This window comes from Phyllobates terribilis, unplaced genomic scaffold, assembly GCF_046119375.1.
Source record: "Phyllobates terribilis strain yellow unplaced genomic scaffold, ASM4611937v1 Scaffold_7__3_contigs__length_470593459, whole genome shotgun sequence".
Taxonomy (NCBI): Eukaryota; Metazoa; Chordata; class Amphibia; order Anura; family Dendrobatidae; genus Phyllobates; species Phyllobates terribilis.
The window spans coordinates 145221757-145238063 of NW_027362767.1; the positions used below are offsets into that span (position 1 = coordinate 145221757).

The 16307-nt window shown below is 44.3% G+C and overlaps 1 long non-coding RNA gene across 1 annotated transcript in view; it reads right to left on the minus strand.

Annotated features, from left to right (window-relative positions):
- Positions 1 to 644: 644 nt before the first annotated feature.
- LOC141152966 (uncharacterized) overlaps positions 645 to 16307 on the minus strand; it is a 116984-nt gene continuing 101321 nt past the window's right edge. Inside the window, exon 3 of the long non-coding RNA XR_012247206.1 lies at positions 645 to 2103. This is a non-coding gene — a long non-coding RNA (uncharacterized lncRNA). The remainder of the gene's footprint in view (positions 2104 to 16307) is intronic.

Genomic DNA, 16307 nt, shown 5'->3' on the forward strand with positions numbered 1-16307 from the left:
CAAATCTGTGTCTCTTTGTATGGAGCCATGCTACCAAGCTGATGGTCTGAAGAGAGTCTGAACTTTGATTCTCCTTTTAAAGTCTCTTTCAATTGTATGTTTCAAATCTGCCACCTACAGAGGCATATGTTCCTTAAAGGGGTTTTCCCACAAACAAAAGTTTATTTGAATCAATAGGTCTTGGAATAATAATAATTTCTACAATTGGATGTGTTTAAATAAAATGTTCCTGTGCTGAGATAATCTTATAAATGTGCCCCTGCTGTGTACTGTGTAATGGCTGTGTCTGACCATGCGGGAACATGGTCTGATCATACCACAGCTCCTGGGCAGGGGAGGAAGCAAAAGAGAGTATACAGACATTTCAGCATGGGATAGCAAAAATTTTTTATTTTAAGTAAAACATTGTTTAAAAACAGGCAGGGAAATGTTTTACCTCACAGAAAATATCATCTGAGATCCCATGCTGTATTGTCTGTATACTCTTTTGCTTCCCCCCCTGCCCGGAGCTGTGGTACGATCAGACCATGTTCCTGCACGGTCAGACACAGCCATTACACAGTACACAGCAGGGGCACATTTATAAGATTATCTCAGCACAGGAACATTTTATTTAAACAAATCCAATTGTGGAAGTTATTATAATTCCAAGATCGATTGATTAAAATTAACTTTTGTTCGTGGGAAAACCCCTTTAAATAGTTCACATTTGTTCTTTCAAGTACACATGTACACATCCACACGGCAGGGTTAGGGAGGGTATTATTCCACAGGGCTCAGGTCTCATTGTTTGAGCCTTTAATCAATTTACATAGTTGGTAAAGCAGGGGGCTCTTGTAAATAAACATCTAGCTGGCTTTAGTACAATATGCAATTAGTATAGTAACAAACATCATCAGAACCAAGAGAAGGTTACAATCAGGGTTATACAAATACTGGTCTATCCTTCTTGACCCACCAAAGAAACACATACAAGTTGTAAAGTCAACACAAACACAATAGTGCATTTCTCTTGGCTTAACAAATCTAGACATCTGGCTGATTAAGATTAGAAGCTGTTTTGTCACACATAGTAATAATGTCCACTGATCCCCCATGTATAGTAATAACCCTGATACCCCCATACATAGTAATAATGTCCACTGATCCCCCATGTATAGTAATAACCCTGATACCCCCATACATAGTAATAATGTCCACTGATCCCCCATGTATAGTAATAACCCTGATACCCCCATACATAGTAATAATGTCTGTCCACTGATCCCCCATGTATAGTAATAACTCTGATACCCCCATGCATAGAAATAATGTCCACTGATCCCCCATGTATAGTAATACCCCTGATACCCCCATACATAGTAATAATGTCCACTGATCCGCCATGTATAGTAATACCCCTGATCCCCCCATACATAGTAATAATGTCCACTGATCAGCCATGTATAGTAATACCCCTGATCCCCCCCATACATAGTAATACTGCTGATCCCTCCATACATAATAATGTCCACTGAACCCCATGTAAAGTAATACCCCTGATCCCCTATATATAGTTATAATACCCCTGAATACCCATGTATAATAATCTGAGCCCCAAATCCCATCATATATAGTAATCATACCCCCCTAATCCCTCATCCCATATATATTAATAATACACCCTGAGCCCCCATATAGCATATATAATTCACTAGATTCCCCATATATATTAATACCCCTGATCCCCTATACATAGTAATAATGCCCCTAATACACACAGTAGCGTAACCCTGTCATGGCCCCCCGGTCCCCGCACACAGTACCGTACCCCTGTCATGGCCCCCTGGTCCCCGCACACAATACCGTACCCCTGTCATGGCCCCCCCGGCCCCCATACACAGTACCATACCCCACAGTACCCCTGGGACAGCGAGAGAGCTCCCCAAATTCAGGCCTGTCCCGCTGGATCTAGGACAGTTGGGAGGTATGATACTGTCCCTTTCTGTTTGAGCCTGGGGCAGAAAGGCCCCATTTTTTGCCTCCTCCTTCTTTGTTTCCAGACCATCAGATGCCAGACTACAGGATTCTTCCCATCTTTCTCCAGTTGATCGGACGGCATGCCTGGAGGGAAAATCAGAGGAAGCGGTGTAAAATAAATCGCTTCCTCCACATCAAACCCTGCAGAATGCCGCACATGAACATCACAAGAAACAACTCCAGAAATCAAACTCCACGCGGCCGTCATCACAGCGGCTCATGTAATTACCGCCACCGCCGTCGTTACCGATTATAGAACCAGGCCAGGGATTACATAACGGTGCACAGGGGAGAGATGCGCTGCTAACATAGAAGCCATGCTCACAAACTAATGGGGCGCTACATTATACTCTAGTCACATCCAGAGCTGCATTCACAATTCTGCAAGTTTCCAAAACCTGGAAGCTCACTGCTGCCCTCTACTGGTAATGCATAAATCTACATATGAGCAGATAGGAGACTTAGATTAAAGCTTCAGTGACAAGTATCATACTCTAGTCACATCCAGAGCTGCAATCACAATTCTATGGGTTTCATTTCAGCAGTCTGGCTGCAGGAGCAGACATCCCTTCTCTCCACTTCCCCCTGGCATCTGTTTAGAATATGTTCTACTGCGTTTTGGGAGATGTAGTGTTGATGTAAATGCAGCTTTGGATGTGAGTGGAGCATAAAACTGAATTTACACAGAGCTGCTGCTGATTTTTCTGCGGTTGATGTTTTTCTCAGATATAGGTTTGTCATTAGAAAGAGACTGAGGGTGAGGAGCTTCGTCTTCGTGTTGCTCCGCTCTCCTCCATCCCCTTCACAAGTCATTAGGAATCTGTTCTGCGGTTTGATCAATAATCCCTTTAGAAGTTTGGATGAGTCTTGTGAAAGTCATGCTGGCCAGAAGCTCCGTGTTTCGGCTGGAAGTCTAAATTTTCATGGAGTGTATTAAAGAGCTGCCCCTCCCCCACCCTTAATCCAATTAACATGCGGCTACAAACTACATCAGCAATAAATTTAAAGGGTAACTCCATCTACCACCCAAAATTTCTGATGTGAGTGTTGGGAACCCTAATATCCAACTCCGTCAATTTTATATTCACAGGGTTCCTGGAAGCTGAGATATAAGAACTTATTTAAAGGGACTCTGTCAGCACAGGAGGTGTTAGTCGCCTGTCCAGTTCCTGCTTTTTCTACCCCTACAGCGGTCACCCCTAGTCTGTAGTATGGTTAACCGGCTTGCACCTAGGATGTCATTATCCAAGGCCTGCTCAGGTAGCTGTTCATCACCTAATTATTCAAGTAGAAATGCATTCTGCTGCCCCATGCTTTCCAGGAGTCAAGCCACTCTTCAAACTTGGCTCTGCTACAGCCAGGTGACTGATTATTTACTCAGCTGCTGCTGAGTGCATCCATCTTCTATTACCCACTCAGCTCTGCTATGACTGGTGATGTCCACACCCTCAACTCTACTGTATTAAGGAACCTTCCAACCTACTCATCTCTGCTATTCAAAGGTGCTGTCCATGTCCTCCATACTGCTCCATTATGGAACCTGCCAACCTACTCATCTCTGCTATTCGAAGGTGCTCTCAACACTGCGGCATTATGGTACCTGCCAGGTTACTCATCTCTGCTATTGTGGCGCCCTGCTGCGCATTGTTGCCACAGAACCCAGAAGGGTGCATGGATGGACTTCTCCACAAGAGGCCCTCACACATTCACACACTTCCACCCTACCACCTCAGACCACCAGAGGGATCCCTGATAGGGATATATATAGGGAGGGTGGAGCCAGGCAGCTCAGTTTAGTGTTCAGAGACAGAGAGGAACACAGCTCAGAGTTGAGCAGAGAGCGTGCTGATGCTCAGAGAGCAGCGAAGAGGCAGCAAGCTGGCTGCTGTGCTTAGGCAAGCCAAGGCCTACAGCACGTGTGGAAGCCTAGTGAGGGCCCTGAGTGGGCTGAAGGAAAGAGGAGAAGGAAGAAGTAGCGAGGGGGCAGAGGAGCCTACCAGGCTCACCCCGATATATATGCCGGACACCGGGTCTGCGCCTACAGGGACCTTTTACACCCAGTAGGAACCACCGGAACCCCTGGAGGACTACAGGTCCCAGGTTCACCAAACGCTGATTACAGTACCAGGACTAGGAGTCACGGAGGTCCCAGCGTCCAGGGAGAGTGATCTCCAAGAGAAGGCCCTACCACCAGGTCAGCAGGTGCAAAGAGAGACAGTAACCAAGCTAGGCCTAGTTCCAGGCAGGTCAGAAGCTTAGCGAGTAAAGCAACGGATCAGGAGGCCCTATACCCGCTCACGGGGGGGAGAGTCCAAAAGTGCGCCCTTCGCCCGGAGTGCCCTGGACCGTGTCTGCACCATCACCAGTAAAGGTACTGAAGCTTACCCCCGTGTGAGTGTCCGTCTTTCCTCCGGGACCGTCCTGTCGTCTCTCCCCTGCACCACCATCCATTACACCCCACGCTGCCCTGGAGCTAGCTCTACCTGTGGAGAGCCACACTATCCCTGCTGCCGTAACACCAGCTCCAGAGGACTGCTCCGCAGCGGCGGCTCCCTTTAGCTGCATTCCACAGGTGGCGTCACGAACTTTCCAAATCCCCTATAAATTTCCCCTTTTTACTGACCGCCCTGGGTCACGGACCCACCAGCCACCGTGATATCCCCCACCGGCATACACAGAGAACCGGCTGCCGAGTACCCCACGGCCCAGGGGGCGCATCACTATTCCAAAGTGCTATCTGCACCCTCACATCTCCAGCCACTAGGTGTCTGTTTGCCTACTCAGCTTTGCTGTTCCTGTGCTGTCCACACATTTAGCTTTGCTGAATCTAGTACTTCCATCTGCTGTTCTACATATCCAGCTCTACTGAATGTGCAGTATTCCACATACAGTCCAGTGGTCCTGCACTGCGTCAACAACTTTGGTCTATGAGGCTCACCCTGACTTATAGATTAGTGAGTCCACCTCCCAGGTGAGCCCATAACAGTCTGCGCTTTACCTGACTGGATTTAAAGGCACAAAGTAATCAACTTGGGGTGGTCATTTCTATAGTCCTTGTAGATGGAAGGGTGCACCAAGTTATAAAATTAGATTTGTGATCCTCAGAAATCGACCCTACGGCAGTCAACATCTAGACCATGTGATGTAATTTTTGTGAAGAAGGTTTTAATGGTCAATAGGAAAAAGCTCCTTTTTTCAGGGCAAGCAATAAAACACCTCCGAGGTCTCAGAAGACATCAGTCACAAGATAATTCATAACTTTGTGACCTCCAGCAAGACGAGTCTTTAATCAAGACTTGGGTTTAGGGGTCAATTTCCCATGAGGTCTTGGATAAAAATTATTCATTTAATATTGTCTTTTTTTAGTCTGCCTACCACCGGGGGCAACTTAGATTTGGATTATGAGCATTGTGGACATCCATGAAGGAGAAGACTAGATGATAGATATCTAAATATATGAGGGTTGCTTCACAATGTCGAGATGTGTAAATTTGAGATGTTGAAGAAGAGGACTTTGTGGAGGAGAGATGTAACAGGCACAGTGGGGCTTCTCGTATGGTGCTGGTACATGTTGCCACACATCCAACCAGAAGACTCTAACTCTTCATGATGGTGATGTTCACATCCCACCCATGGTGGAGAAGAGAGATGGAGTCAACGAGAGCTCGTAGACCCTTTCAACCTAAAACCACCACACGGGCTGCCCCTATCGTTCATAGATCTTGCGCTGCAGGCTTAAACTCAAACTCGTATTCTGGTTGACCACTAAGGCACAACTGTTCCAAAATCTCCTTGCCCCAGGCCAAATATTAGCATTGCTATAGAGCTTCTCCCAACCATTGGCATGAAGACAAACTTAACAGTAAGTGCAAAAATACTGTTTTTGGAAGATTGCAAAAGTGGTTAATGGTGCGGCAAAAGCTCAAGGGGTGTAGAGATAGCAGCTGAGCCTGGGCCTTTGTGCTTAAGAGGGCAAATGCCGCTTTACGACATTAGAAGACATCAGTATTATAAAACTGCACATGGTAGGTTTGGGGGCTCAGGACCTTCAGGTTATGGCTCTACCTAGAAAAAAATTGGCCGATGACTGACATTTTCGTACCACTCCCTGATGGACACCAGGCAGATACCTGTCAACAATAGACCAAGCCATTTGGGTTTTCCTGACTATGACTCTTCTTGATGGGATGTGAGGGGCAACGTTGACCCATCTTGTATTGAGCTTTTGAATTTCTCGGCCCATGAAGTGGCCACCTAGACACACATGTCCTTCATGATGACCTTCGGGTCAACCACCGACTCCTTCTACTTGTTTGATGCTTTTCTTTGCCGCTCCAACATATAACTGCGGGAGCAGACAGTGTGATGCTAATTCATCTCTTCTAGAAAGGAGAACAAGGCAGCTGAAAAATAAAACAATTTGCTAAATATAGAGCCGTCCAATTTATCAAGGCGCTATTCAGAAAGCCCCAGTCATAATGAATCGGTGCTAATGTCTCCGACTGAAGCAAACTGATTGAGGGCTCGGCCCATCTTCTGCTGCTCCGGTGGGAGCACCTCGTGAATCTATGTAATTGTGGCAATGTCTGATGTCATTGCAATGTATGATGTCATTGTAGGGATGTCTGATGTCATTTTGGGGATGTATTATGTTATTTTGAGAATGTGTGATGTAGGGATGTATGAGCAAGTTCAGAGAAGTGCTACCAGGATGGTGACCGATCTGCAAACTATGTCCTACAAGGAACAGTTAGAGGATCTGGGAATGTTTAGCTTGCAAAAAAGAAGACTGAGAGGAGACTTAATAGCTGTCTACAAGTATCTGAAGGGATGTCACACTGTAGAGGAATCATCCTTATTCTTATTTGCACAAAGAAAGACTAGAAGCAATGGGATGAAACTGAATGGGAGAAGACACAGATTAGATATTAGAAAAAACTTTTTGTCAGTGAGGGTGATCAATGAGGGGAACAGGAGCCACGAGAGGTTTTGGTTTAGTGAATCCTGCATTGAGCAGGTGGTTGGACACGATGACCCTGGAGGTCCCCTCCAACTCTAACATTGTATGATGTCATTGAAGGGATGTCTGATGTCACTGTCGGGATTTCTGCTGTTATTATGGCTCTGTATCGTGTCATTGTGGTGGTGTACAATGTAACTGTGGGTATGATTATACCTGTAGATTGTTAGCTCTTCCGCCGTCTCATGGTGTGTCTTTTCTGCTCAGTCTTGCCCCATCGCTCTCACATTTAAATCAATGGCTGCTGGAGATTGCTTTATTTTCCTGTTTCTGAATTTTTGCATTGATTCTGTGACCTCATCAGGAGCAGTGACCCGGCGGCTCCATCGTACAGCAAATATATTCATTAGTTGTGGGGAATTTATCCTGAGATGTAGCGGAGTTCTGTAACCCATAGCAACCACATAATATGGTGTAACCATAGCTACCAGATATTATACACTGTTCCAAAACCCATAACAACAAGATATTATAGTGTTCTATAACCCATAGCAACAAAATACTATAGAGTTCTGTAACCCATAGCAACCAGATGTTACATAATCCATAGCAACAAGATATTGCAGTGTTCTATAACCCATAGCAACAAGATAATGTAGTGTTCTATAATCCATAGCAACCAGATATTATACAATGTTGTATAACCCATAGCAACTAGATATTAAAATGTTCAGTAACTCATAGCAACCAGATAATATGCTGTGTTCTGTAACCCATAGGACTTCTGTGATGCGGGTCTGACCATTGGCACGTTTAACATCCAGCAGCATGGCTATAATAAGTTCATGATATATGCCGCGGATTCCTTTACCTAATATCTGATGCACTACTAGCAGTTTACTGCAGATATACCTTATGTTTGAGAGGAATAGAACCGGTTTACAACTGTTTATGATTGATAAGTTGAGTGTTATGTTATGTATACCTTCTGTAATTGCACATGTAACTATGACTGCTAGTGCCAAATGACAGGATCCATGTCTGTATACTATCCCTCCTCTGATTTTAATTGGTTCTTATCATTTTCACTTGGATAATCTGTAGCACTGAATAAAGATTTTCTATATAAGCATTTAACTCCTTGTATCCTCCCTCTTTGCCAATGTCTATAACCCATGGCAACCAGATGTTATACAGAATTCTACAACCCATAGCAACCAGATATCGTAGTGTTCTGTAACCTATGGTAACCAGATATTATACAGTGACTATAACCCATAGAAACCAAATATTATATGGTGTTCTGTAACCCATAGTAACCAGATATTATACAGTGACTATAACCCATAGCAACCAGATGTTATACAGAATTTTACAACCCATAGCAACCAAATATCGTAGTGTTCTGTAAACTATAGTAACCAGATATTATACGGTGTTCTGTAACCCATAGTAACAGATATTATACAGTGACTATAACCCATAGCAACCAGATGTTATACAGAATTCTACAACCCATAGCAACCAAATATCGTAGTGTTCTGTAAACTATAGTAACCAGATATTATACGGTGTTCTGTAACCCATAGTAACAGATATTATACAGTGACTATAACCCATAGCAACTAGATGTTATACAGAATTCTAAAACCCATAGCAACCAAATATCGTAGTGTTCTGTAAACTATAGTAACCAGATATTATACGGTGTTCTGTAACCCATAGTAACAGATATTATACAGTGACTATAACCCATAGCAACCAGATGTTATACAGAATTCTACAACCCATAGCAACCAAATATCGTAGTGTTCTGTAAACTATAGTAACCAGATATTATACGGTGTTCTGTAACCCATAGTAACAGATATTATACAGTGACTATAACCCATAGCAACTAGATGTTATACAGAATTCTAAAACCCATAGCAACCAAATATCGTAGTGTTCTGTAAACTACAGTAATCGGATATTATACGGTGTTCTGTAAACCATAGTAACCAGATATTATACAGTGACTATAACCCATAGCAACCAGATGTTATACAGAATTTTACAACCCATATAACCAGATAGTGTAGTGTTCTGTAACCCATAGTAACCAGATATTATACAGTGACTATAACCCATAGCAACCAGATGTTATACAGAATTTTACAACCCATAGCAACCAAATATCGTAGTGTTCTGTAAACTATAGTAACCAGATATTATACGGTGTTCTGTAACCCATAGTAACAGATATTATACAGTGACTATAACCCATAGCAACCAGATGTTATACAGAATTCTACAACCTATAGCAACCAAATATCGTAGTGTTCTGTAAACTATAGTAACCAGATATTATACGGTGTTCTGTAACCCATAGTAACAGATATTATACAGTGACTATAACCCATAGCAACTAGATGTTATACAGAATTCTAAAACCCATAGCAACCAAATATCGTAGTGTTCTGTAAACTACAGTAATCGGATATTATACGGTGTTCTGTAAACCATAGTAACCAGATATTATACAGTGACTATAACCCATAGCAACCAGATGTTATACAGAATTTTACAACCCATATAACCAGATAGTGTAGTGTTCTGTAAACCATAGTAACCAGATATTATACAGTGTTCTGTAACCCATAGTAACCAGATATTATACAGTGACTATAACCCATAGCAACTAGATGTTATACAGAATTCTACAACCCATATAACCAGATATTGTAGTGTTCTGTAACCCATAGTAACCAGATATTATACAGTGACTATAACCCATAGCAACTAGATGTTATACAGAATTCTACAACCCATATAACCAGATATTGTAGTGTTCTGTAACCCATAGTAACCAGATATTATACAGTGACTATAACCCATAGCAACTAGATGTTATACAGAATTCTACAACCCATATAACCAGATATTGTAGCGTTCTGTAACCCATAGTAACCAGATATTATACGGTGTTCTGTAACCCATAGTAACCAGATATTATACAGTGACTATAACCCATAGCAACTAGATGTTATACAGAATTCTACAACCCATATAACCAGATATTGTAGCGTTCTGTAACCCATAGTAACCAGATATTATACGGTGTTCTGTAACCCATAGTAACCAGATATTATACAGTAACTAAAACCCATAGCAACCAGATGTTATACAGAATCTTACAACCTATATAACCAGATATTGTAGTGTTCTGTAACTCATAGTAACCAGATATTATACAGTGTTCTGTAACCCATAGTAACCAGATATTATACAGTGACTATAACCCATAGCAACTAGATGTTATACAGAATTCTACAACCCATATAACCAGATATTGTAGTGTTCTGTAACCCATAGTAACCAGATATTATACGGTGTTCTGTAACCCATAGTAACCAGATATTATACAGTAACTAAAACCCATAGCAACCAGATGTTATACAGAATCTTACAACCCATATAACCAGATATTGTAGTGTTCTGTAACTCATAGTAAGCAAATATACAGTGTTCTGTTACCCGTAGCAGCCAGATGTTATCACCCAGGTAATGTAGTGTTGCGCTTGTCCCACCAGCAGGGCGGTATAGCATGGCAGACTGGTATGGGGGCTGTGATGACATTTGTATGGATCGTCACCTGTATCACAGAATCAGAAACAATGTAAATAATTGCCCTAAAATGTCCTTAAATGTTCCCATTGGTGCGGCTTTGTCTCCTGACCACACCATGGAGCACCGCCATGAATTCTAAGTAATATTTAGCACACAGCAGGTTGTATTTACCGGAGCGCAGACCAGCCCCGCAGCGAGGGAACATCTCCGGCCGCCGCCGCTGTGCCGTTCTGCAGGAGCAGAGACATTTACAACCTGTTTAGTTCTGGCTACTTCTAAAGGTCCGGCGTATTCTGCATGAAGAATCTCCTATCTCTGCTGCCAATGGCCGCCTCCATCTAAATGACAAAGAGCAAAGATCAAAGTGACAAAACGTCGAAGCGTAAATGGAGACATTGAATATATATTTATGGCGTAGCTTGGGGGAGAGGGATGAGCGGTGCATAGAGCCTGGACCGGCATAAAAACAGAACCTGTCACCTAATACATCATTACACAAGAGTGACTTTATCCACCATCCCCAGAGATAGCTCCGGAAATGATCTCCCAAAAATAAAATGCGCCTTTCAAAAGAACATTTAATGCTCTGTATTTAAAGGGGACCTGTCACCAAGTAAGAAGTGACTAGCCTTTGCTCTTCTTTTAATCCCACTGTTCCTCTGAGTACTCCGCTTTTTGTTTTTTTGAAATCCGCCATACGGCTCCAGAGATATTGGCCCTTCCCTTCTGTGAGTCTTCACAGCCAATCAGCAGGCTTGGGAGCTGACTTCCAGGAAGTGATCTAGCAGTCAAGGGGGCGGGGCTTGCTGCTTATAACTGACACTTGGGGGCAATTTGAAGGGTACGGTTGTGCCCGCTTGTTCAGCCTGTGTAGCTCATCCTACAAATTCCCTATTTTATTGGGAACTAGGCTTGACGACAGATACTCTTTAAATAGACCACCCTCCGCGCGCTTCATGCCAGGCTCCCCGGCGCGGCCTTGCGAATCATCTGATGTTTACGGCTTCTCAGACCTCTGTGGGAGCAGATTGGGCCGGGTATCGATCGTGTGTGTTTATTTATGAATGCAGTACAGCTGTACCGCAGTAATTAGCACGTCTCCTGCCATCCGCTGCCGCTCGCTTCTTTTCTCCTGTCTCGCTCACTCTCTGGCCACAAGTTTAATGACATAAAGAAAGCGTGAAAATGGGTTTATTTCCCGTAAACAGGAGTCATCTCATTTTATGGGTGAGGGGCAGCGCCGAGAAGCAGCTGTGCCCAGGGAAGCGGTGCCATTCATCACAGGAACGAGGGAACAGCTCAGTACCACTCTGTATATCTAATCTGATGATGGGACCACCCAGATTCAGTTTAGTTACCTTAAAGGGTTATTATTCACATTTTCATGGAAGGACACAGTCAGATAGTACTCGTAATAGCAACCACTATTGCAATTTACCGCTTTATTAAATTTGCAGCCGTTTTTGAGATGTTAACACTTTTGTTTACAGCTCGTTGCTTAGCGGACCGACCACTGCTGCTGTATAGCTTATAAGACTGCATTGAAACTGGGAGTAGGAGGTAATAATGTGCTCCAGGCATCATGGCCAGCTTCAGAGAAGTCAATGGAAAAGAGATTGTAAACACTGCGCATGTTCTGCTATCTAGCAGTGGTGGTCGGTGTCCAAGGCAACAAGCTGTAAGCACAAACACACACCAATCTCTATGTGACATGCAGAAGTAGTGTTGTTGCTTCAAAAGCATCCAGCAACTATAAGAGTTAACACAGTCACAAGAGACAGGAAGTGTTGTGCTTGAGAAGCATCCAGCAACTAGAGGGGTTAACACAGTCACAGGAGACAGGGAGTTTTTAGCAGAGCCCCAGGGGGATTGTGGGGAACTTGTTGATTAGTCTGGCTGGAGCCGAAGAGAAAAGTGGTGTATGATCTGTATCTCACAGAAGGCAAGAGAACAGAATTCAAGTCAGGAGGGAAGCTAAACACGGGTCAGATAGACTTCCTGATGTTACGGGTCCGGGTGGTGGAACCTCTGTGCTTAGGTGCAAGGAGGGACCAGAGGGGCGTGGCTAAGTGCCTACTTGGCCCGACCAAGGTCACACGGCGGCTTAGTCGACTCCATGAACCAGGGAGGAACCGGGGAGGTGGACCAGGTGCCACTCTGGGACCGACCTAGTGTGAGAGCAGATGACTCCCACGAGTCAGATGGCAGGAACTAACCGATACAGCGGATGAGCAAGGCAGGAAGACTGACGGGTGGACCGGGTAGACAAGCAGGCTGGTTCGGCAGATATCGAGACGGGTGCTCCGGGTAGGCGAGCAGGCGGGCACGGCAGGTAACTGGCAGGTGCTCCGGGTAGATGGGCTGGCGGGCACGACAGGTACAGACAGGTGCTCCAGGTAAGCAGACTGGCAGGCACAACTGTAGACAGACTGGAGGACAGAACTGTTAGAAAGGCTGGCGACTGGACTGACAGACAGACTGGCAGGCAGGACTAACAGGCAGCGGGACCTGAGGGCTGGAGCAAGTGTATAGCACACGGAACAACAACCTTGCACAGGCACCTCCATATTGGAGGAGGTGCTTTAAATAAGAGAAGTCCTCCAGCCATTGGCCGGGGACTTTTTAGGATGACGAGCGCGGCCCCTTTAAGAGGGAGGGAGTGCGCGCGCGCCCTAAGCATAGTGCCCGGGAAGCTGCGCGCAGTGCACGCCACAGTAGCAGCAGGACGTGAGCCAGAAGACGCTGGACCTGGACCGCGGCCGTGAGGGGAACGGCGTCTCTGCCCGGCAGGAGGCAGAGACGCCAATGCTACACCTGAGCTAACAGTGCAGAGTATTATCGGGCAGAAAGATAAGGACTGGAAGGAATTGTGTCACAGGGATCATCTCCCTCATCATACCCTCCCCCACTCCATCTCCATGCAGGATAAAGAATGTTGTGTACTAGTGAGTCCTTGTGAAGGAAAAGCCTGTGGTTGTGTATACATAGAAGTGTGCTGCTAAGAGATCTAATCTGTGCTGAATTATGCTTCTGAAGAGACAGACGTTACTGTGCCTGCTTTAATAGACTGAAGCTACAGGCTTCACCACAGTACAAAGAGTTAAATGGTACTGGCTGTATTTGATTAAATGCCACTGTTCAACTGTTTATGAAGACTCTTGTCAGATGTGTCTGGTCAGCAACTGAATCTATCGTGTGCCTGAGAGAAGCTTCAGTACATGGTCTATGGTCGCCCTGAGTAACGGTTCCCCCAGGATTCCAAAGAATTCATGTAACCTGTCTCGCCCCTATCTGAACCTAGCGGCGTGCATGTAACATATACTGTACACCATCTATGCTGCACACACTCACTATGCCTACTACACACACACACTCCATGCTACAAATATTCTCCTTGATACACACACACGCACAAACACACACACTCCATGCTACACATACTCTCCATGATACACATACACGCACACTCCATGCTACACATATTCTCCATAATACACACACACACTCCATGCTACACATATTCTCCATGATACACACACACACACACTCCATGCTACACATATCCTCCATAATACACGCACACACTCCAAGCTACACATATTCTCCATGATACACATACACGCACACTCCATGCTACACATATTCTCCATGATACACACACACACTCCATGCTACACATATTCTCCATGATACACGCACACACTCCATGCTACACATATTCTCCAAAATACACACACACACTCCATGCTACACATATTCTCCATAATACACACACACACTCCATGCTACACATATTCTCCATAATACACACGCACACTCCATGCTACACATACTCTCCTTGATACACACACACACTCCATGCTACACATATTCTCCATAATACACACACACGCACACTCCATGCTACACATACTCTCCTTGATACACACGCACACTCCATGCTACACATACTCTCCTTGATACACACACACACTCCGCGCTACACATATTCTCCATAATACACACACACGCACACTCCATGCTACACATACTCTCCTTGATACACACACACACTCCATGCTACACATATTCTCCATGATACACACACACACTCCATGCTACACATATTCTCCATAATACACACACACACACACACTCCATGCTACACATACTCTCCTTGATACACACACACACTCCATGCTACACATATTCTCCTTGATACACACACGCACACTCCATGCTACACATATTCTCCATAATACACACACACACTCCATGCTACACATATTCTCCTTGATACACACATGCACACACTCTATGCTACACATATTCTCCATGATACACACACGCACACTCCATGCTACACATATTCTCCATGATACACACACGCACACACTCCATGCTACACATATTCTCCATGATACACACACACACGCACACTCCATGCTACATATATTCTCCATGATACACACACGCACACACTCCATGCTACACATATTCTCCATGATACACACACGCACACACTCCATGCTACACATATTCTCCATGATACACACACACACGCACACTCCATGCTACACATATTCTCCATGATACACACACGCACACACTCCACGCTACACATATTCTCCATGATACACACACACACTCCATGCTACACATATTCTCCATAATACACACACACACACACTCCATGCTACACATACTCTCCTTGATACACACACACACTCCATGCTACACATACTCTCCTTGATACACACACACACTCCATGCTACACATATTCTCCATAATACACACACACACACACTCCATGCTACACATACTCTCCTTGATACACACACACACTCCATGCTACACATATTCTCCTTGATACACACACGCACACTCCATGCTACACATATTCTCCATAATACACACACACACTCCATGCTACACATATTCTCCATAATACACACACACACTCCATGCTACACATACTCTCCTTGATACACACACGCACACACTCTATGCTACACATATTCTCCATGATACACACACGCACACACTCCATGCTACACATATTCTACATGATACACACACACACTCCATGCTACACATACTCTCCATGATACACACACGCACACACTCTATGCTACACATATTCTCCATGATACACACACGCACACACTCCATGCTACACATATTCTCCATGATACACACACACACTCCATGCTACACATACTCTCCATGATACACGCACACACTCCAAGCTACACATATTCTCCATAATACACACACACACTCCATGCTACACATATTCTCCTTGATACACACACACGCACACTCCATGCTACACATATTCTCCATGATACACACACGCACACACTCCATGCTACACATATTCTCCATGATAGACACACACACACACTCCATGCTACACATATTCTCCATGATACACACACACGCACACTCCATGCTACACATATTCTCCATGATACACACACACGCACACTCCATGCTACACATATTCTCCATGATACACACACACGCACACTCCATGCTACACATATTCTCCATGATACACACACGCACACACTCCATGCTACACATATTCTCCATGATACACACACACGCACACTCCATGCTACGCACACAAAATCTTTATCTCCCTACTCAAAAACTCTCCACATTTCACGTGTGAAATCTATCCCTGACAATGAAGATGCTTGTGAATTTATTATGCCGAGTCTAATTGCTGAA